Raw genomic sequence first — 21,421 nt, forward strand, 5'->3', positions numbered from 1 at the left:
TGACCGTGACGCCTGCTTTGGCCAGTAGGATGTTAGGAGATGTGATACAAGCAGAGGCTTGGAAGCGTGCTTGCATCCCCGGACTTGCTCTCTTGCATCTTTACTATTTCTGTGAAAAGAGCACGCCTGGGCTGGCCCACTGGTCTCAGGATGGGAATGAGAGATATGTGGGGCGAGTTGCCCCAAGGAAGCTGCCCCAGCCCATCCCAGCCCAGAACAGAACTGTCCAGCTGACCCAGAGATGCATGATCAAACCCAGCTGAGATTGGCAGGTCTTCACGTGCACTGCAGATGCCAGAGCTGGAGTAGGAAGTGATTGTTGTTTTAAGCTTCTGAATTTTGAGGTGGTTTGCTCCCCAGCAATTGCGATGACATCATGCCCTCTGAGACTATTGTGATGATTGTATGAGCAACTAGAAACAAAAGCACTTTGCAAATGTAAAATTGTGGGGAGTGAGCATAAGGGAATGCACTGTTGGACAAGCTCTGGACCTGGAAACTGAAAACCTGAGTTCAAATCCCCTCATGCCCCCAATTACTCTATAAACTTGGGCAGGTGATTTACATTTTCTGGGTGTTACCATGAAATTACAGCGCTGACTTGCAGACTCAAAATCATGAGCGCTTGAGAGGATGTTGGAAAATTGTGGGAGCCAGGCAGGAAGGGCCTGCCAGGAAGGAGCCTCTCTTAGCAGAAACATAATCTAGAATGAGCAAGGTGAGTTGGGGGCAAAGAGGACCACTTTGGCTGGAGACAGAGAGATGAGCTTAGAGAGCAACGCAGATAAGAGCAGAATGGTAGGTTGGGGCAGCACTGAGGACCTGGGACGCCACGATAAAGATCTGGAATTTTGTTCAGGTATTTGAACCAGGGGCAACATGCACAACACAGTGATTAGAGGCATGTAATCTGGCCACCCTATACCAAGTGGTTACCACAGGAGGCCTGAGGTTAGGAGACGCCCGAAGACCTCAGCAGGAGTCCCGGGATGCGGTGAAGAGGCCCCAGCTAGGTCGGTAGCTGGAAAAATGGCAAAAGAGAAGCAGACACTAAGGCGTATTCCTCAGCCTATTCTGCCTGGACACAACTTTGACATTTCCCTCATAAGTCTTGATTACTGCGACAGTTATTATTTTGGGTCTCACAGGTGTATAACACTGTTGATTGGGCAAGTACATGAGGGTCAAAGACAACCTCGTTCAGTTGTGTCTCTGTTTGTCTGCAGACTGTTACAGATTGGAAACTGCTGTGAAACATGTCGTCCAACACATCCAGAGCTGCCCCTCGCCGGAAGCTGTGTCCACAGAGAGATGATACACGGAAGCACACTTCCTGAAAGCAAAGGCTAAGGGGTAAAAGTGGTTCTTAAAAGTCATTTTGCTAGTATCAGTCAGCACTTCAATTGATGTTTTCATTAAAAAGGGGAGTTACTAAAATAATAACATGTGGGTTATTTTAATCCCATTAGAAATTAAGTAGGTAATGAGTGCTATCATGTAAAGAGGTTTATGCTCTATTGTTAAGTGATAAAAGCAAACCTACTGAAATATCATCATGTACTACTTCTGCTAAAAATACTACATGTGTTTTAGGTATGAGTTCTGGGCAGCCACCCTCCAGCTGGGCACAGGGGACGTGGGGAAGGAGAGTGGAGAATGGAAAAGTTACTTTTTGCTTCTGAATTGTCATAGTATTTTACCTGCATGTTAATGCTTATAATTCTTAAAGGCATTTAGTTATTCCAGAGAACAGCCCCCACAGTGCCTTCTTCAGACTCAAGCCTATAATAAGAAAATAGATGAAAATGCTTGTTAGGGACATAGCGGGAAATAGAGTCAGAGAGCATGATAGTAAAAGTCTTCCTTGATTCTACAGACTGCTTCTCCTGGCTAACTCCCCAGTAGAACCTCGTGTGGCTAAGAGTTTGGGCTTGTCTTACTGGGCAAGTTACTTATGTCTCTAGGCTTTAATTTCCTCAACTGTAGTATGAGGCTATTGTGATAAAAAGAAATAAGGTATATGAAGCATGACTTTGCACACGGTGGCCAACACCTAGTAGGGCTTCAGTAATTACTGGCTATTACTGTTATTGTCTACCTGACATTCCAATCATCTATCAGTGACCTTGTACTTTTCCTTGACCCTTTAATTATTTACTTGCTTGACCCTCTACTAGAATGTGTGCTCCTTAAAGGTAGGTTTATAAGTTCTTTTAATTGTTTTTCTCCCTTGCTGGCAAAATAATACATTCTTACTACCTTCCTCCCCTCCAAAAAAAATCTGCCTTTGAGGACCTGAACAGACACTCTTCCCAAGAAGACAAACAAACAGCCAACAGATATATGAGAAAATGCTTAACTTCACTAGCTATAGGGAAATGCAAATCGAAACCACAATGAGATACCACCTCATACCTGTTAGAATGGCTATCATCAACAAGAAAAATAATAACAAATGTTGGAGAGGCTGTGGAGAAAAAGGAACTCTCATACACTGTACACTGCTGGTGGGAATGTAAATTGGTACAGCTGCTGTGGAGGGCAGTATGGAGGTTCCTCAAAAAATTAAGACTAGAATTATGATACGACCAAGCAATCTCTCTTGTGTGAATCTCTCTACCTAAAAAATCTGAAAACATTTATCTGTAAAGATGTATGTACCCCTAGGTTCATTGCAGCATTATTCACGGTGGCCAAGACATGGAAACAACCAAAGTGTCCTTTGATAAATGATTGCATAAAGAAGATGTGGTATATATATACACTCTGCCATAAGAAAAGATGAAATACTGCCATTTGTGACAACATAGGTGGATCTTGAGATTATTATGCTAAGCGAAATAAATTAGTGTGGGGACAGGGTCCCAGAGAGCAGTTTCCAGGCTCTCGGCCTCACGTGGAAAGGTGCTGGCTCAGTTATTAGATGGTCATCAGCTGTAATCAGATGGCCATCCGCTGTGGCTGGGTGGCCATCAGCTGTTACCAATTAGCCATTGGCCACTAATATAACTGCCATGGCTATGCTAGGGGGTTGGTTGGTTGGCTGGCAGAGAAGTGGATGGCGGATTGCAGCTAGCAAGTGGGGATGGTTGGTAGAGAAGCGGATGGCAGATTGTGGATCATGTGTCTCCTGCTTCCTGTGTCATGACCAGCCGCGAGTAAGAATATAATGGTATGACTCCCCTATCTATGGCTCCATTGGCGTTCCTTTTTGGCCTCATCATATTCTGTGTCCACCCGCCAGAGCGGGAGCTGAGACCCTGCATGACAGTCAGACAGAAAAAGTCAAAAACCATATGACTTCATTCATATATGGGATATAAAACTGAAAGCAACAAATGAACAAGACAAACAAATAAGCAAAAGTCATAGACACAGACAATAGTTTAGTGGTTACAGAGGGTACGGGGGGAGGGGAGGTGATAGAAGAGGGGAAAAGGGGTCAAATATATGGTGATGGAAGGAGAACTGACTCTGGGTGGTGAACACACAATGCAATATATAGGTGATGTATTATAGAATTATACACTTAAAACCTATATAATTTTACTAACCAATGTCACCCCAATACATTTAATAAAAGTTTTTTTAAAAATCTGCCTTCATCTCAACCCCTAAATGTAATCATCGTAGACTGTGGTCATCTATAGATTCTTCTAGAATAGGTGTTGGGGCCACACTGACTTTTTGTTCTAAAGGGCAGGATAGAAAATATTTTTGGCTTTAGCGGCCATGTGATCTCCATTACAACTACTCAATTTTGTCCTTAAAGCAGGGAAACAACCATAGACAATACGTAAATGAATGGTGCGGGTGTGTTCCAATCACACTTTACGAAACAGGCTGTAGTCCATTTTGGCTGGCACCTGTTCTAGAAATATAATAGAAATGTAATGTGAACCACATATGTAATTTTACATTTTCTCGTAGCCATACTAAAAAAAAAAAGTTTTACAAAAAGTGAAATCAATGTCACTAACACGTTTTATTTAACGATATATAGCCAAAAGATCACGTCTAACATGTAATCAAAATAAATCATTATTGCAATAGTTTACAGCCTTGTTTTCATACTGAGTCTTTGAAATTTGCTGTGAATTTGGTACTTACAGCACCTCTCAATTTGGACTAGCCACATTTCACGTGTTCAGGAGCCACACGTGGCTCTTGGCTACCATGTTGGACAGCTTAGCTGTAGAATCTGGATAGTCTTTGGATACATATAATTACACACATTCTTAAAAGCAAAAGTCGTATACTATACATGCTTTTTTCACTGAATAATCTTTCTTGGAGAGCTTTCCTATCTTCCCATAAAGATCAACCCTTTTCAGGACAGTGCTAGTATTCTATTGTTTAGACTTCTAATAATCTATTTTATCAGTTTCCTATTGGTGGGCACTGGTATTGTTCCTAATTTTGAATTGTTATTTAAAATAGTTCAGGGATTGTCCTTTTACATATAAGTCTGGGCACCTGTGGGAGTTTATATTTAGAATAAATTCTTGGGAGTTGAATTGCTGAGTCAAAGGCTGTGATGACATTTAACTTTTTAATAACTATTGCCAAGCAAGAGAGCTGGAATTCTGTTTGTTTTTTCTTTGTATCTCCAGTTTGTTTGATCTAAATGGATAATTGTTAAAATGAATGGATAGATAAAAATCTCTTACCACTGAGAGAGAGAAACAATATGGAATAAAGTGCAAGGAGTTAACTGCGTATTAAGGAGGCCCAAATTGAAACACTTTGGGTGGGTATAGTGAAAGGTGTTGGTTTGATGTTCAGTTAAGTGCCTCTGAGCTCGGCCCAATTCCAATTCCTGTCTCTCTCAGAAAGTCTCCAGGGCTTGGGTGTCTCTTGGACTGTGGCATTTTTTGTTAAACTGGAAAATTATTCTCCACGTCTGAAGACAAGTTGAGCCCCAGTCTCCCCTGTTTCTAGTTAAGGGTCCAGGTTGGGGTGTCAGAGGTGATTAAAGGTGCTGCCTCCTCCCCGGGGACACTGGGAAAATCCCTGCTCTTCAGGGATCAGACAAGCTCCCAGGATTCTGGAGTTCCATCATTGGGGTGTCTCTGACACCAAACCTGCTGTCCTTTTGTAATGAGACGGAGGCCACACAACCTGTCACCACTGTGGCAATTGCCAGTCTCCAATGCCCGAGTACGAGGAGAGAAAGTCTGACTATAAAAACCTGAATTTATCTCGCAATCTTTCCTGTCCCTGCACCTGCTGCGAGTTCTCCCCTGGCCCCTGGTCTGTCTCTCACACCAGTGACTTTAGCCACACTCACAGCCCTGCCATAGCCTTGCAGCCACAGCTCGAGCCTCTCGGCTGGCTCCCACCCACCAGCCCCTTCACTCATTCTTCTCTAGTTCATCCAAACCTCCTGCTAACCCTCCCTCCACCACCAGCTCAATCCTACAACCTGGCTTTTCTGTAGCCCTCTGGAAGGCAGGAACTAACTTCACCCCCCATCGGCTGCCTTAGTGCCTGGCATGTATGGGCACTTAATAGATGCTAGCTGAATAAAAGGACAAAATTAGTTTGCCATCCAAACTTCTACGTGGAGTAACTCACTGGACAAGCATTGACCAAGTGCCAAGTATATGCCAGGCACTGTGTCAGGTAAACAAGATAGACGGGGTCCCTAAGTTTGTGGAGCTCATGATCTCAGATTTTTTCTGATCATATCTAACACTTCCTGGGTCCCCAAACACCCGTGGACCAGTCTGTTCTTTATTCATTCAAATATTTATTTGAGCACCTATCATGTACTAGCATTATGCTAAATATATGCTCTCTAATTTAGTCCTCACGAGAATGCTCCAAGGAAGTTAATACTGGCCCCATTTTACACATGGGGAAGTAGGATTAAGTAAACCCCCAAATCCACATATGCCCAGGAGTGAGTGGGGCCAGAATTCCAGCTCAGGTCTGCCTCACTCAGTATCCACGCCATTTGTCCTGGAACTCCATGTCCTGGCAAGGAAACACCTGACCCTTCAGGAATGAGGGAAGAGCATGCTAGACCAGGTAAACACCTGGAGCCCAGTGTGAAATCTGGTGTGTGTGTCTGACGTCCGTTCCATTTGGGGAACTAAGAAATAGGATAGTGAGAGAGAAGACTAGAAAAGACTGGACATAACTGACTGCAGAGTTCCTTGAATTGCTTTTCTCCGTATCCCTAAACCTTAGCCCTCAGTACCTCTCACTGTAACTTCTAAATATCTTCACTGCTTTACATGTGTTTCTAAATGGAGGCTCCCTGCAGATGTGAAGTGACTTGTCCAAACTACTGTGGCTCACGGTGAGCCTGGACTAAAGTCTAAAGAGCCTAAGCTGCCTTTCCAGGTGATGTTCATTTTTATGTTTTGAAATACAAGTCAGTGGTGGTGTTGCACCTCGGGTATTATACTCCGAGGGGATGCTGTAGGCTATAGAAAGGAGCGGTGGCAACTTTATTATTCAGGCCTTTGCCTTATATTCAAGTCCAGAGTCTCTGCTTCCCTCCTGCTCCCACGCTTCTCTCAGCTGCCAAACCGTCTCCCTCCCAAGGCCATGCCTTGGGAGCAAGGAAAGAAAAACAAGAGTAAGTCATTTCAGTAAAATAAGAGCTAATAGATCCAGGCAACATTATTGTAATCAGAACCACAGACACTACTGGAGGGGCGGGGAGTTCTGTAAAATAATAATGCTCACATTTTCCTCTCTTTTTCTCCCCATGTTGAGCTGTGTACTTTTCTGCCCTGATGATGTTTAAAATTTTGCCAGAGGCAAGAACACAGAGGGAAAATATTCCTGCCTATAAACAAGGGAAAAGTTTCATGGAAGGGACGTAGACATTTTGAGACTTACATTGGAATTGGCAGCAGGAAAATCTAACGCTCTGGAAATAATGATCGCAGCATTAGGTCACTTGGGCAATGCAGCCTTAAAACTGTTGCCTCAGCCTCTTTTCTCCCCAATTTAAAGCCACAAGAAGGATGGTTCATTCATTTGTTCAATAGTGAATGGATCCTTATTATTTACAGGGAATCTGAAGAGCTGCAATGTGAAAACACAGCTCTCTGAGGTGACCGTGCAGCAGCAACAACCATACCTGTGCAGGGCTGACTATGAGGCCCCGTGGATAGTGAGCGGTGACCCAGGTCCCCTCTCTGGCTTTCTGCTGTGCTGCTCTCCGTCCAGGGCTGAAGTCTCACTAGCAAAGCTCCCCTCTACGCACGCTAAAGGGCATCGCTGTGTCTCCCTTGGTCTTTCACATGACATGCTCCACTCCCACCAGCACCCTACTTCACCCCATGGGCGAATTTAGACATTATCAGCATGTGAAACCTGGGCCTGGATCCCCTGCCCTGGTGGATTGTGGAGGAAGGAAGCATAGGTTCCAAAGATGGGAAATCAGCCCTGGTAAAAGGTGAGCTGGAGACTACATGGGGCGAATTTTCTGGATCTAGACTAGACACCTTTTCATTCTTCCCTGGGCACATCCAGAAAGCCAGGGTGAGCATCATCTTTCCTTCACTGAATGCTCAGTGATGGAGATGCTGGCCATGTGGTCCCACCTCAGAGTCAGGGCAAGTGATCTGATAATGACCCACCCACATTCTTGGTGTGTCTACCTGACAATGTCCGCTCTTACCTCCCACCTCTTTATCATCACAGGCATACCTCAGAGATAGTGCCAGTTTGGTTCCAGACCATGACAAGAAAGCAAATATTGCACTAGAGCGAGTCACACAAATTTTGTAGTTTCCCAGTACATAAAGAAGGGATGTTTACACTATACTGTAGTCTATTAAGTGTGCAATGGCAATACGTCTACAAAAACAATGGTCATACATGAATTAGAACATATTTTATTGCTGAAAAATGCTAGTTATCATCGGAGCCTGTTAGAAAATGGTGCTGACAGAATTGCTGGATACAGGGTGGCCACAAACGTTCAATTTGTAAAAAGCACAATAGCTGCGAAGTGCAATAGAGCGAAGTGCAATAAAACCAGTTGTACCTGCATTGCTCCTCTTTTCCAGGTGAAGAAACTGGGACCCTGAGGAGCTGATTTACCCAAAGACAAAGAAGCAGTTTGAGGAGAAGCCTGGGCTGGCTGAGGTCTTCCAAATCACCCTCCACGTCTTCTTCTGCTGTACAATGCTGCCTCCTCCTCCATCCAGCTTTAATTCTTCCCCCCACCCCCTCCACCCCCCAATTCTCTTTGCTTCCATTTTATCCTGATATTGGATCATGAAGCCCTAAGTCAGAATGCAGAAAACAGTTAATTTTAATCCAGCAATTCCGCTTCTAGATATTTACCTAAGAGAAAACATTTGTCGTCGAAAAAGACGTTATTTTTCCCCCCATTTTTATTCATAATAATTGAAAACAGCCCAGATGTCAATTGACAGCTGGCTACGCAATCTGCGGTAAGTCCATGCAATAGAATATTACTCACCAATAAAAAGGAAAACAATTACTGATACACATGACAACATTGATGAATCTTGCAGACATTATGCTGAATGGAAGAAGCCAGACACAAGGATATACTGTATGGTTTTGCTTATATGAAGTTCTAGAAGAGGCAAAACGAGACATCAGATTAGTGTTATTTGCAGGGGCTACAAGGATGGGGATGGAAAGCGTATGGGGGGAAGAGACGATTAACTGGGAAGGGGTATAAGGAAACATTTTGGGGTGATGAAAATATTCCATATCTTGATGGGGATGGGGATTACAAGGTGTATGCATGTGTTAGAACTGATCAATCTGTATACTTAAGATCTGTCCACTTCAATATTGTAATTTTACCTAAATTCTAAAAACGGGGGGACAAAATGTAATACACGACTGTTGCAAAACTTTACACAGAAGTAATGGAGTAAGCAAAAATTATTTTCCCACATCCAAATCTCCCATCTCTGTGCTGTGCTAACTGCTGTTTATTATTTCATGCAATAACCTTCCAGAGACTCTTTCTAGGTACGTACTTCCACATAAATGGGCTCATGCTGTCCATCGGCTGTAACCAGCTCCATGATAACACATAGAGCTAAGGGAAGGCTCTTCAGGAGATAAGCAACCAGACTGAAATGGCCATTTCTGAGTGTCTATAATGGCCTATTTTCATGTTAAATATTAATTGTTTTTCCATGTTAACCTGCTCAGAAAGATTTTTGTGGATGCCGCTAAAAGGTAAAAGAAAGTTTTGGTGACATATTTTTCTAAATGGTTTTTCTTTTAATGGAGCTACACCCTCTCACCCATGTCATCCCCGGTTTCTTCTTTTCATTCCTGCCTCTCTTGTTGACATCTAAGGTGACGCTATTTAATCCCCAGTTGCCTTTTTTCCATTTCAATGGTGCCAAACACTTCCACCGGCTTGAGCCCTACTGAGGTGTGTGGAGAAAGTGCTGCTCTCTCATAGGTTAAATCAATGGTTCCCCAAGAATGAGGACCCCTTCTTAAGGTCTAAACACCCCAAAATCATTCCCTTTGACACTTGTAATATCTATTAATGAGAAAATACATGGAAATGAAAAGCTATTAATGAAATGTAATGTCTTTCATTGGATTTGCATTTTAACTACAACAGTTATCTACACTCATTAAAATAGTATGAAAATAATAACAGGAAGTACTATTTGTCATGTACTCATTATATGCCAAGTATTTTATTAAATGCTCTACGCACGCGATCTATAATTCGCCCCACCACCCTACAGGGTAGAAACCTTTATTATCCCTGTTGTAGAGATGAGGAAACAGGCTCAGAGAGGTTAAGTAACGTGCCTAAGCTCACACAGGTGAGAAGTGGTGGCCTGAGAATTCAGTCTGACAGGCATGAAGGATTTAATGCCACTTGATCCTGCCTCTTTTATTGACTTATTCTGTGGACATTGTTTGGCCTGCCTATGAATTCTCCAGCCCCTGGCTTAACCTCAGGGCCTCCTAGGAATCTGAGACCACCAGGAGAGTCACAGGCTCTTTGGGGAATGAGCATAGCTGCTGAGCACTCGGCCTGGAGTTGAGCTTCAACTTGTTCAGTAGTTGAACAAGTTCAGTAGTACAGGTACCTCCTAAATCCAGCCTCATTCTTGTAGCACATCTCAAACCCCGGAGCTTTTCTCGTGCAGGAGTAGACCTCTGTCTAGTCGGTTGTCCCTGTGTTCCCAGAGGCTGGAGGGGTTAACAGTTGAGAACTTGTTTGCAGACCATTAGAAACAATAATCACCTTGCCCAGTAACCTGATCTACCTCAAAAGAAGGGTCTTGATTTTGACAAACAGTTTAAGTGGCCTCTGTGTAAAGTGGAGGGGTGGAGCAGGCCCGGTTGCATTTCTTCTGGGCAGTTGGAATTTGTGTGGAAATCCAGCCAGCCCCAAGGGCCAATTCCTGGGCCTAGGGGTACTGAGCTCACACCCTGGTGGCTGTTTCTCCCCCTGGAATTCTGAAACCGGCCTCCCCTCTGTGTAGAGATCTGATACAAGCCCCCACATGGCTGCTTTCTCTACCCAGCCTGGGGGAGCGAGGAACTCTTTCGTTGGTGTTCAATGGACGGAGAATATTCACTGAATCTTTACTGTGGGCTCCAAGGCACGGTCATCTTTCATCCTCACCACTAAGCATTATGGCTCTTATGCCTCCCCTTTCACAGGGAGGAAGGTGAGAGTCAGAGACAGCTGTGTGCAGGGCGCAGCGCTGATTGTAAAACTTCCCGGAATTTGGCAATCACATGATTATTAAAAATGATTACATAAACTGAAAATTAAATAAATTATATTGAAAACAAAGGTAATAAATACTCAAAATTCATCACTTCCTAATGACTTCAGTAATTTCACTAGTGTCTGTGCTTCAGAGGTTATTGACGTCTGTCATGTCTGTATGGCAGGAATACTGTGCGCTGCCATACTTGTCTTCCCAAGTCTCCATTTTGTGGCATCGTGTTGGTAGTTTGAAATCCACTCTGGTGGGAATATTTACACCACAGAAATTAACAAATGTACAAATCCGGGCTTGTTTTTTTTTTTTTTTTTCATTTGTTTTTTTTTCCCTAGAGATCTGGTTGTCAAACATTTACCAGTACCCCTGTGCTGAGAGGGGTTAACTCACTTGACAAGGTCACAGGCTGGTGGTGGGGCCAAGTGTGCAGCTGACTCCAGAGAGTATGCCGCTCACTATGCTGTTCTACCTCTTAAACAATAGTAAAGTTTCTTCAACAAGTTAATTGCAAGGAAATAAAAGGGTTGAAGGAGGGTAAAAGACTGGGACTTAAAGACATAGTACTCAATCACAATATGTACACCTTATTTGGATTCTGATTAAAATAAACAAACTTTAAAAAAATTATGACATTTATGAGGCATTTGGAAATTTGAGCACTGTCATGCAGGGTGTCATGCGGGGTCTCTGGTCCCACTCCCCACATAAATACGCAGGATATGGCGAGACCAAAAAGGAACACCCACGGAGCCATAGATAGGGGAGTCATACCACTATAGTCTCGCTGGCGGCTGGATTGGAGACACAGGAAGCAGGAGCCACACTACCTTCAACCTGCCATCCACTTCTCTCTGCCAACCAACCCCACTTACTAACTGCAATCCGCTCTTGCTAGCTCAGCCACCGTCTTCTTGCTAGCCCTCATTTTCTGCTAGCATAGCCACGGCAGTTATATTAGTGGCCAATGGCTCACTGGTTACAGCTGACAGCCAACTAGCCACAACTGATGGCCATCCAATCATAGTTGATGGCCATTTACTACCTGAGCCAGTACCTTTCCACGTGAGGCCGAGAGCCTGGAAACTGCACTCCTGGCTCTGTCCCCACAAGCACTTACTAGATATTTGACGATGTTAATGAGTTACCATTTTTTAGGTGTGATAATGGTATCTTTTGAAGTGCTGGCTACTTCAGATGAAATGATATGATGCCTGAGATAGGCTTTAATAATAATGCTGGAAGGAAAAAAAAGTGAGAGGACACAGAGATCAGTGGTTCCCAGAGTGGTTGCCTGAGCAGCAGCATTAGCATCACCTGGGAACTTGAACATGCAAATTGTCAGGTCCCACCTGAGAAGTATAGAATCAGAAACTGAGGGGAGGTCCCACCTATCTGTGTTTTAACAAGCCCCCCCCACGTGATTCTGGTGCTCACTCAAGTGTGAGAACCTCAGGGTTTAGATGAAACAACGTTCGCCATGAGGTGAGCAATTGTTGAGGCTGAGTAATAAGTACCTGGGGTGAGGAAAGTCATAGGTTTGTTTGAAATTTCCTATAATAAACACTTTAAAAAATAATTATACCCATTGGAAGAGGAGAGCGTAGGTATGATGCAGGAGGTGTCACAGCTGGACAGCCTCTGGATCTAGAGCCAGACAAATGATTCCCAGACAAATGGTCATTCAGGACCATTGAATTGGTGCACATGTCTTTACTGCCTTTTGAATTAAAAATCCAGGCTAATGGCTGCATTAGCAAAGCTTTAACAGGCAGCTCTTTCCCCATCTGGCCAACCCCAACTCCTCAGGTTTCTCTGCTCAACTCCACCCCTTCATTTGAGGCCCTAGTTTTAATAAGATTTGATCCTGGAATCTCAGATCTCTGGGAGAAGCAACCATTTTCATTTTCAACTTCCAACTAAAGCCGCGAGACTTTAAAATAGCCACCCTTTAGACCTGCTTTATCAGCTACAGATGCGGTGCAATTAATTAACTTTACGAAGCCCCTGGCCACACTAGATGTTTAGCTTCTAGCCTATTGTAGTTCTGGTTTACTTAGCAGATATGGCCTAAGAGCCTGCAACTGTTTGCCTCCCTCTGGAGGGGCTGGCTTGGGCAGACGAATTCATTAGCTGGTATTTGCAGAGCGGCAGGAAACCAAAAAAAGCATTAGGTAAGTCTTTATTTTTGTGTATATATATTTTTTTGTTTCAAAGGTACTGAAAAAGGGATCCTTTGTCTTTGCCTGAACTCATACCCAAGTTATGTTGTTCTGTCTTGTGGTTGTCAGGTTGCCTCCTGCTCCCAGCCAACTTTCGTCCTGCCCATTTTTTTCTTTTTTTTCTCTCTCTCTCATTTCCGCTATTTCTCCCAACTGGAAAACTCTTTGGATTTCTATACCAGAAGATGGAATAGGTCTGTCTGCCCCTCACATGCGATACTGAAGGAAGGATTTTTAGCCTTTTGAGTTTAAATGCCGAACTCTTCCAAGTCCTATGCCTCCCACCCTTTCTAAGCAGCTGTCTTTTCTTGTTTTCCTTCCTTCCCCACTTCCCTCCCCTCCCTTCTCTCTTAAAAACAGTCCTGTGGAGACTTTGTCAAGAAATAGCAAGGGCATCCTTTCTAGAAACTGCACTTCCCAAAACTCGAGAGAAGAGAGAAGAAAAGGACTGTCATTTTCTTGTTGAGAAGAAAGAGAAAACAGAGAAGGGAAAGAACGTTTTTGGGGAGAGGGGGGCGGAGGCTGTTTGAACTCTGCCTCACCTGTTTCAAACATTAATCCCAGAATAGGATTTATTAAATGCCCTCTCTACATGATACTGGAGGTAAAATACAGATTTCAGGGCCACGCTCCAACCCAACTGAATCACAGTTTCTCGGGATGAACTCTGGGAATCTGTATTTTTAACAAATTCCTCAAATCATTTGGATGCCCACTGAGGTTTGAGGACCATGGACCCAGTTGGTAAGGCCCAAGGTCCTATTTATTAAATGCCTCCTAAATGCCAGGTACTGTGCAAGGGAGAGAAATAGCTTCAGCTTTGGTTTTGGAAAGGCCTAATTTCCAGGTGTCCTTTTAAGGAAATGAGACTTCATTATTTTATATCAATGGTATTTACTGGATGTTTATTGTGTGGCAAACATTTTAAAAGCCTCACACCTCCCCACCCCACCCAAATCTGTATGCTTGTTATACCCATTTTACAGATAAGGAAACTGAGGCTTGGAGAGGTTAAACAGTTTGCCTACATTACACAAATGTGGAGTCATGGTATTTAGACTTTTATACTTCTGGCTTAAAGCTGAGCAGTTATCTCCCCGTCTCTCTGAGTAGGACTGTGGTGGCCATATTTTCCACACTGAAAACTGAAACTCATGCTCTCACAGATATGCTCTGTTTTTGATAGACAGCGATTTATAGTATTTGCAGCCTGATTGGTTTCCTTATACCTTGGGCATGTATTACCCTGTTTTTCATTTTTAGGATGTTTTCAAAGTCAGATATGGTAGTCCTAGGCCTAGCTTGCCAAACCCACTGGGCAGGAGACCCCAGGCTTCCTCCCATGGTTTTGGTGATTTATGGATCTATTTTTAAATTATTCAACAATAAAGATAAATCAGAAGTTCCCATTTACCCATTTATTTTCCTCCTTAGAAGTAAGTTTTGTGATCAGTTTGGGGTATTTTCTTGGAGACATTTCAAATCTATGCTCTTGTACATACAATGTGCTTTCTTTCCTTAACATAAATGGAACACTATTGACTCAGTCTTTTTCACATAATGATTTAACTTAGACCTCTTTCTGTGTCTACCTTGTTCTTTTTTCTTCCTTGCAATTTTAATAGTAAAGGCGCACTGAAGAAGTTCAGTGATGAAAGGGGAGGAATATTCCTTAAGTGTAATTTAAAGTAAAAGAAAGATGATAGTTTTATAGTTATTTTGGAATCCAAGTTTGGAAATACATTTTTTATTGTGGTAAAATATCCATAACATAAAATTGAACATTTTAACCACTTTTAAGTACATAATTCAGTGACATTAAGTACATTAACATTATTGTGCAAACATTGCAACCATCCATGTCCAGAACTTTTCCTTTTCCCCAACTGAACTCTGCCCCCCAAAAACACCAACTCCCATTTCTTCCTACCCCTGTCCCTGGTAACCTCTACTCTCTGTGTCTATGAATTTCACTACTCTAGATATCTCATATACGTGGAATCATACAGTATTTGTCCTCTTATGTGTGGTGTATTTCACTTAGCATGATGTCTTTAGTGTTTGTCCATATTATATCAGATGTTAGAATTTCTTTCCTTTCAAAGGGTGGATAATAGTTCATTGCATATATTAATATGTATCACATTTTGTTTATCCATTTTTCTGTTGATGGATACTCGGGTTATTTCCACATTCTGATTGTGAATAATACTGCTATGAGCATGGGAGTGCAAATTTGTTTGAGTCCTACTTTCAGTCCTTTTGAGTATATGTCCAGAAATAGAATTGTTGGATCATATGATAATTCTATGCTAATGCATTGTTTTTAACTACTGCGTAATATTCCGTTGTATCTTTCATGTGTTTATTGGCAATTTAAGTTCTTTTTTTCCGTGCATTGCCCATTGTCTGGTGTGATTTTTAATGGGATTTTAGACAATCTTTATGTAATCTGGATATTTGTTTATCTGTTATATACCTGACAAACTATACACATTTAAAAATAAGTTCCTCTATCATTCCAGATCTAAGTGCTTGTCATGATCTTTTTGATTATTTAAGGAATATTTCTTGATGAAAAATTTTATTATAAAAACAGAGCACACAACCAGGCAGCCATCTGTACACAGCACAAGGCCTGCCTCATAGCAGGTGCTTCATAAACCTTTCCTGAATGACCAAGTTACTTTTGGACAGCACATCGTTTCATTCGTGTTTCCTTTTTAGGATTTACTGGGATGGGTCCAATCCAGAGACTAATTAAATTCTTCATGATGCCTCACAGCACAATTTTCCCTAAGTTTAACCTGTTCTACCAGTCTCAGAAAAAAAAGAAATTAAGCCAAATTGCTATGAAAATAATAGGTAATTTAAGTTTCTGCTAAGTGCAAAGCACTGTAGTGAAAGTGCACTGCAAAGGGCTTTGTCAAAACGAGAATAGTTATTGATTAAATAACCTGTAGATCAGAAAAGAAAACGGGGAAAGGGACAGTGGTTCTTAACTCAATCTTCCTACTTCTCCAGGAAATAAAATATCAGTAGTAATAGCTACCACTTATAGCATTAATAGGTACCAAATAATTGGCTGAATGTTGTACATCTGTTATTTTATCTTATTTAATCTTCCTAAGCATCCTGCAAGGGAACAATTATCATCCCCATTTGACAGATGTGGAGGGTCTAGTAAGTAAAGTCATTAGCTAAAGGTCACACGGCTCAGGATAAACGGTGGAGTTGGGAATTCATCCCTGTCCCTTTGGTGGCAGACATTGAAATCATCTGGATGATTATTCTATTCTATATCCATGGTACCCCAACACTGGATCAGGGTTACTGACAGAAACCAGGACCAGGAGTGGGTGACTTTGCCTGTGTATGTAGTGAAAAGGGAACAGTTAGGATATTGTGTGGTTTTAATCGGTGCCCCATGTTTGGGTGTGGGGACACAGGTTGGAGTGACTGTGTGTTCTGGAACCTCAGAGTTCCACAGCTTCACTGGCTGAGTCCCTTTTCCTGCAAGGATTGCTCCCCTGAGGTACTGCTGGTCCCCAGGACTGGAGGAGCCTCGTCAAGCTAGTGTGACGGCTCCAATATATCCTCCTTTGAGAACAGCTCCGCGCCTTCTCAGCGACGCTGCCTCCTGACTGTAGCCCACAGAGATCTATGCCTTTTCCAACTCTGACCACGCAGGGAGTTTGAAACTCATAACTGAATACACACTTCTGTTTTTGTATTATTCTCTAAACTTTACTCCTTGTCACACCAGGCAAATAGTGACACCTCTCTGGGGCCAAAGTCCTGGGTTACATGTTTTGTACACAACAACACTTAAATACAGCACTAGACCCAAATATTGACTGATAACGTGTATTTATAGTGGACAACCATTTCAGAGCCTCTGTAACCTTAGAGTCGGCTGAGAATAATTAGGAGGAACAACTGTTCTCAGAGAGGAGAAGAAAGATTAGGAAGGACCCCTCGAATTGAATTTTATGATTCTGGAAGCAATGCTATGTACCTGTTTTTAAATGGAATCAGCAGAACTTAAAGGGAAAAACCCTCACAGTTTCAGCTATAATTTCCCTTGTTCTTATCCTAACTTCCCAGTCTTCGATGTAGCTAATTTTCTAGAATTTCCTGCTCCCAGGCCTGTGAAAACAGGGAGTGCCCCTAGGGAACCTGGAGGCAACGGTGGTGGGGGTGGTAGCAATGAAGATGAGGAAAAGAACCCACCTTTTACTTGGGGGACTGAAAATTAATCTGTCCTTTTGATGATGATAATTTAAAATAGCATTTGGAATTATAATTCAAACCCTAAAGGGGTTTTCTCTTTTCTGCAAGTCTGTGGATCATTTTTCTCTTTTCTGCAAGTCTGTGGATCATTTTAAGTACACAGGGGCCGAGAGCTCACTGTTCTGTGATTTGCATGCGCCGTCCTGATTCTCGGCCATCTAGATTTGTTGTGGTTTCTGCTCACCCAGCTGCTCTCATCTTTGAAATCGTCCCCAGATGATCTACTGTTACCTGTCTCAGTTACAGAAGTCCTCGCTGAAAGAAACAATGCACCTTGAAAATGGGATCCTTTCCCGCTCTCCCTGCTTTACTCAGTCTGTTACAACCCAGCGTCTGGATGACCCTCTACTGGTGTCATGCCCAGAACTATGGTCCTGGCCTCCAAGGCCCTGTGGAGAGCCATAATTAACTTTAAAAGGAATCCTTTGACAACACTGGAGGAAAGGAATGTAGGCTAGTCTTAGTGCCCTTGGTAACCACTTGACTCCAACAGGTATTTCCCTCCCAGGTGTGGAAGGCTTTTTTTTTTTCATTTCACAGGTAAGACCAAGTGTGTCTACACCAGGGAGTCCCAAACTGTGGTTGTCAGCAGAATATGTCTGGTTGCTGGTTTCAATTCAAGAAGACAGAAAAGACTGTTTTCCCTTTAATTGAATATCTTTCTCCTCAGAAGGAGCTCAAAGGCTTGTGATTTGCACAGAAGGCTTTCTGAAGCGCAAGCTTTGTGAGCAGACTTGCTCCCTGGCCCACGGCAAGGGTTGGGACTCAGGACAGGCTGCGCTGTCCAATGTGGGAGCTTCTAGCCACATGTGGCTATGTACATTTAAATTTAAATGAAATGATATTAAATATTCAGTTCCTCAGTCGTATTAGCTTCATTTCTAGTGCTCATTAGCACACGTGGCTAGTGGTCTGTGTATGGGACAGTGCAGCTGTACAGGGTACTTCTGTCACTGCAGAAAGTTCTACTGGACAGTGTTACTTTAAGGCTGACCACTTAACAGAGGCCATTATACTGGTTCCACACAGTATAATGACCGGCACCATGGCCCTGAGGGACCCAAGTGAGGTTAGAGTGAGGATACTGAGTCATAATAAATCTGCACACATAGCATGGATATAGTCATTGGGATACAAATTTGATACTTTCAATAAACATTTATTTCTTTCTTAAATACAGCACTTGATTCAGTGTCACTCAGATAAGCATTAGAAATCCTGTGCAAGCACAATTTTTGCTGTGCTGGAGTTCATAACCTATTTGTTGAGGCAGGCAATGAATAATAATAATAAGCTGTGATAAGCTAACAAGTAGACATTTACCCAGGAGTGATAAATTATTTGGACAGGGGAATCAGGGAAGATTCTCAGAGAAGGGGACATGCATGAGGTGTGATAAAAAATATAGTGAGTGTTTAAATGAAAAAACAAAAAACTGTTACAGTAAAAGACACATTGCCATTAATCCCGCTCGTTTCCAATACACTTATCCCATTGTTCTTGCCACTTTCTGAAGCAGTTCTGGAAGTCCTCTTTCATGAGTGTCTTTAGTTGTGCTCTTGTGGCTCCTTCTATGTCCTGAATCAATTCAAAACATTTTCCTTTCATGGTCATTTTGACTTTAGGGAAGAGCCAGAAGTCACATGGTGACAGATCCGGTGAATAAGGTGGATGAGGACACACTGCAATGTTTTTATTTGCAGAAACTGATGTGTGACACAGAGTGTTGTCATGATAGAGGATGAAGTGTCTTTAACACATGAAAAAGGACTTCCAGAACTGCTTCAGAAAGTGGCAAGAACGATGGGATAAGTGTGTTTGAAGCGAGGGGTGGGGAGGGCGTATTCTGAGGGGGATTAATGGCAATGTGTCTTTTACTGTAATCCATTTTTTTTACTTAAACATTCACCGTATCTTTTGATCGCACCTCATAAGCAAAGTTTTGTTGGGTGATGAGAAGCTTAGCAAACAGATGAGGAGAATTCAAAATAGAAGGAAATAAAAAAAACTTTGGGGAACTGTGAAAAGTTTGGTGATAGAAGAATGTGAAATGGTAGGAGGGAGAGAGGCAGGACCAGCCACCACATTTTGGGGACCTGGTTATATCAAGCATGGGGCCCTGTGCAAATGTACAGGTTGCATACCACGAGGCAATCCTCGTGGCAGGAGAGGAAGTTAAAGAGAAAGGTAGGACCGTGTTATCAAGGGACCCAAGTGACTGGCTTTCCAGTCATGCTTTGGAGCTTGTACTTTTGTCCTGAAGGTGACACAGAGACATGAGAGATTTTTAAGCTGGGGTGAGGCAAGATCAGGCTTTCATTTGGCAAAGATCACGTTGGGGCCAGCACTCAGGGGCTTGGCAGGAAGGCTGGTTAAGAAGCGATTTAAATGGCCTGGCAAGAGAGGATGAGGACAGAAGTGACGTGGGACAGAGAGAACAGGACTCTGAGAGATCGGTAGGCAGTGAACTTGATAACAGGACACTGATTGGATAGTGTGTGGGGGGTGGACGTGAACTCTGGGACTTAGGGTCTTCAGGTTTGAAGTCTCACTTGCTATGGACCTGGCTGGGATGTCCCCCACTGAGACCTCTTGTGCCTCCTTCTTGGTAGGTTCTGAAGTCTTTGGGTTCCCATTACCCTTCCCAGAGCAGTAGGCTGAGGGTGGAGGGAAAGCGGGATGTGCACAGCCTCCTGGCCAAGGTCCCTTTCAGGACCTCCCTTACTCTGTTTTCTGCACCGGGAGATGGTTTCCCTAACCCAAATCGGGAACCAAATCCGTCCCCCTCTCTCCTCCAGCCCTAGAAACACTGCCTTCAGAGGAAGTCCGTCATCATTGTTACAACATGCCTCCCTGGATTTGCATTTCCTGATTTAGGTATTTGTGACATTCCATGGGCCATTTTCAGAGGGTTTCACTTTTCATTTCCTGACTGAATCAGGACATGCCCTTCTTTTGGGGGTGGTGTTAGGGTGAGGGAGCCAGTGTGTGACAAGGCATTCACCAAGAGCTCTGAACAGTCCCACAGCACAGCAGGGAGGGAATAAAAAAGAAATCGCCACCACAGAGGACACCTCCCGCAGACTGCAGAAAAAGAAGCCGGTGTGTCTTCAGTGCCAGTGCTGGGGTGCGCCAGGACCCCTCTTTTTTCATAGGCTGTCTCTTCTGATTCTCATTACCGTGCCTGAAGGGGAGTACAATGAATGATGCTCCCCCCTTTTCCCCACCCCCCCGCACCACCCTTACACACGAACACACCTCTCGAACACCATACTTCACCGAGGTCTAGAGAGACCTGCCCATTGTCACTTGCTGGCAGGATTTGGATTAGAACTCTGGTCTCCACATTCCTGGATGCTCCCTCCACCCTGCATCCCCTCCCATCTCAACCAAAGGCCTGGGAACAGCCCCAGTTTCTTTTGCTTATACTTTACAGTGAGACAGTCCTGGATAAATTTCTAAAATGGAGCGATTTTATTTAAACCTTGAATGGAATTATATCTCTATTAGCTTATTTGTAAAAAAAAAAAAAAAAAAAAAAAAAGGAGTCTGGTCTGACCCAGAGAGAGGGAAAGGGAAGGCATATTTAATGCATTTGAAGGGAAATAAAAAATACACACAAGTGAAAGAGTGAAGTAGGTCCAAGTTATGAATTGACTGCGTCAGGCTAGGTTGTTATAAGAAAAAATTTTGAAAGAACAACACATGAATAGCCTTGTTTGGTGGCAAGTCCGATTTGGTGAGTCTTTGTACTTTCTTGAAACTGGAGAGTGTGGTGGGGCCCAGGTGGGAGGAGGGAGAGAATGAACTTGGACATTCAGGAGACCAGCCTGGCTTGGGGAAAAGCCCAAAGCACTCTCCTGCGCTGCAGCGAGCTCCAACAAGCAGGGAACATACCCGGTCGTTTTAGGGATCAGTGAAGAGGAAGAGAGGGAGGAAAAACACCAGCCCATGAGCTGCCTGACAAATACTCCAATTGAATACCAGCTCAGAAGCCAAGGCTGCTGTTTCAGGTCTGTCTTGCATTTAAACTGGAATATTAATTTTACAAGTAGAAAAAGCTCTCCTGGACATAAAAGTTTGGCTGACAGAAAAAAATCCATAACCTGTGGGCTCTGGATGAAACGGCTGGGCCTCTGGGGGGCATCTTCCGGGCTGCAAAAAGGGCTAGGCTGCTCGAAAAAGTAC

The 21,421-nt window shown here is 43.2% G+C and overlaps 1 protein-coding gene across 5 annotated transcripts in view; it reads left to right on the forward strand.

The window, feature by feature from the left end:
- Positions 1-21,421, forward strand: part of LOC109445100 (uncharacterized) — an 85,231-nt gene that overhangs the window by 17,433 nt on the left and 46,377 nt on the right. For 4 of the 5 annotated variants that reach the window (XM_088793978.1, XM_088793976.1, XM_088793977.1 and 1 more), the window contains 2 exons: positions 1,227-1,353; positions 8,034-12,892. The gene's annotated coding sequence lies outside the window, so the exon portion shown is untranslated. Of the gene's footprint in view, positions 1-1,226; positions 1,354-7,031; positions 7,133-8,033; positions 12,893-21,421 lie in introns of all 5 variants that reach the window. The other variant, XM_088793979.1, reaches the window with a different exon arrangement.

The sequence above is a fragment of the Rhinolophus sinicus genome, chromosome 17 (assembly GCF_057876585.1).
Source record: "Rhinolophus sinicus isolate RSI-liver-muscle chromosome 17, RSI-T2T, whole genome shotgun sequence".
NCBI classification, from domain to species: domain Eukaryota; kingdom Metazoa; phylum Chordata; class Mammalia; order Chiroptera; family Rhinolophidae; genus Rhinolophus; species Rhinolophus sinicus.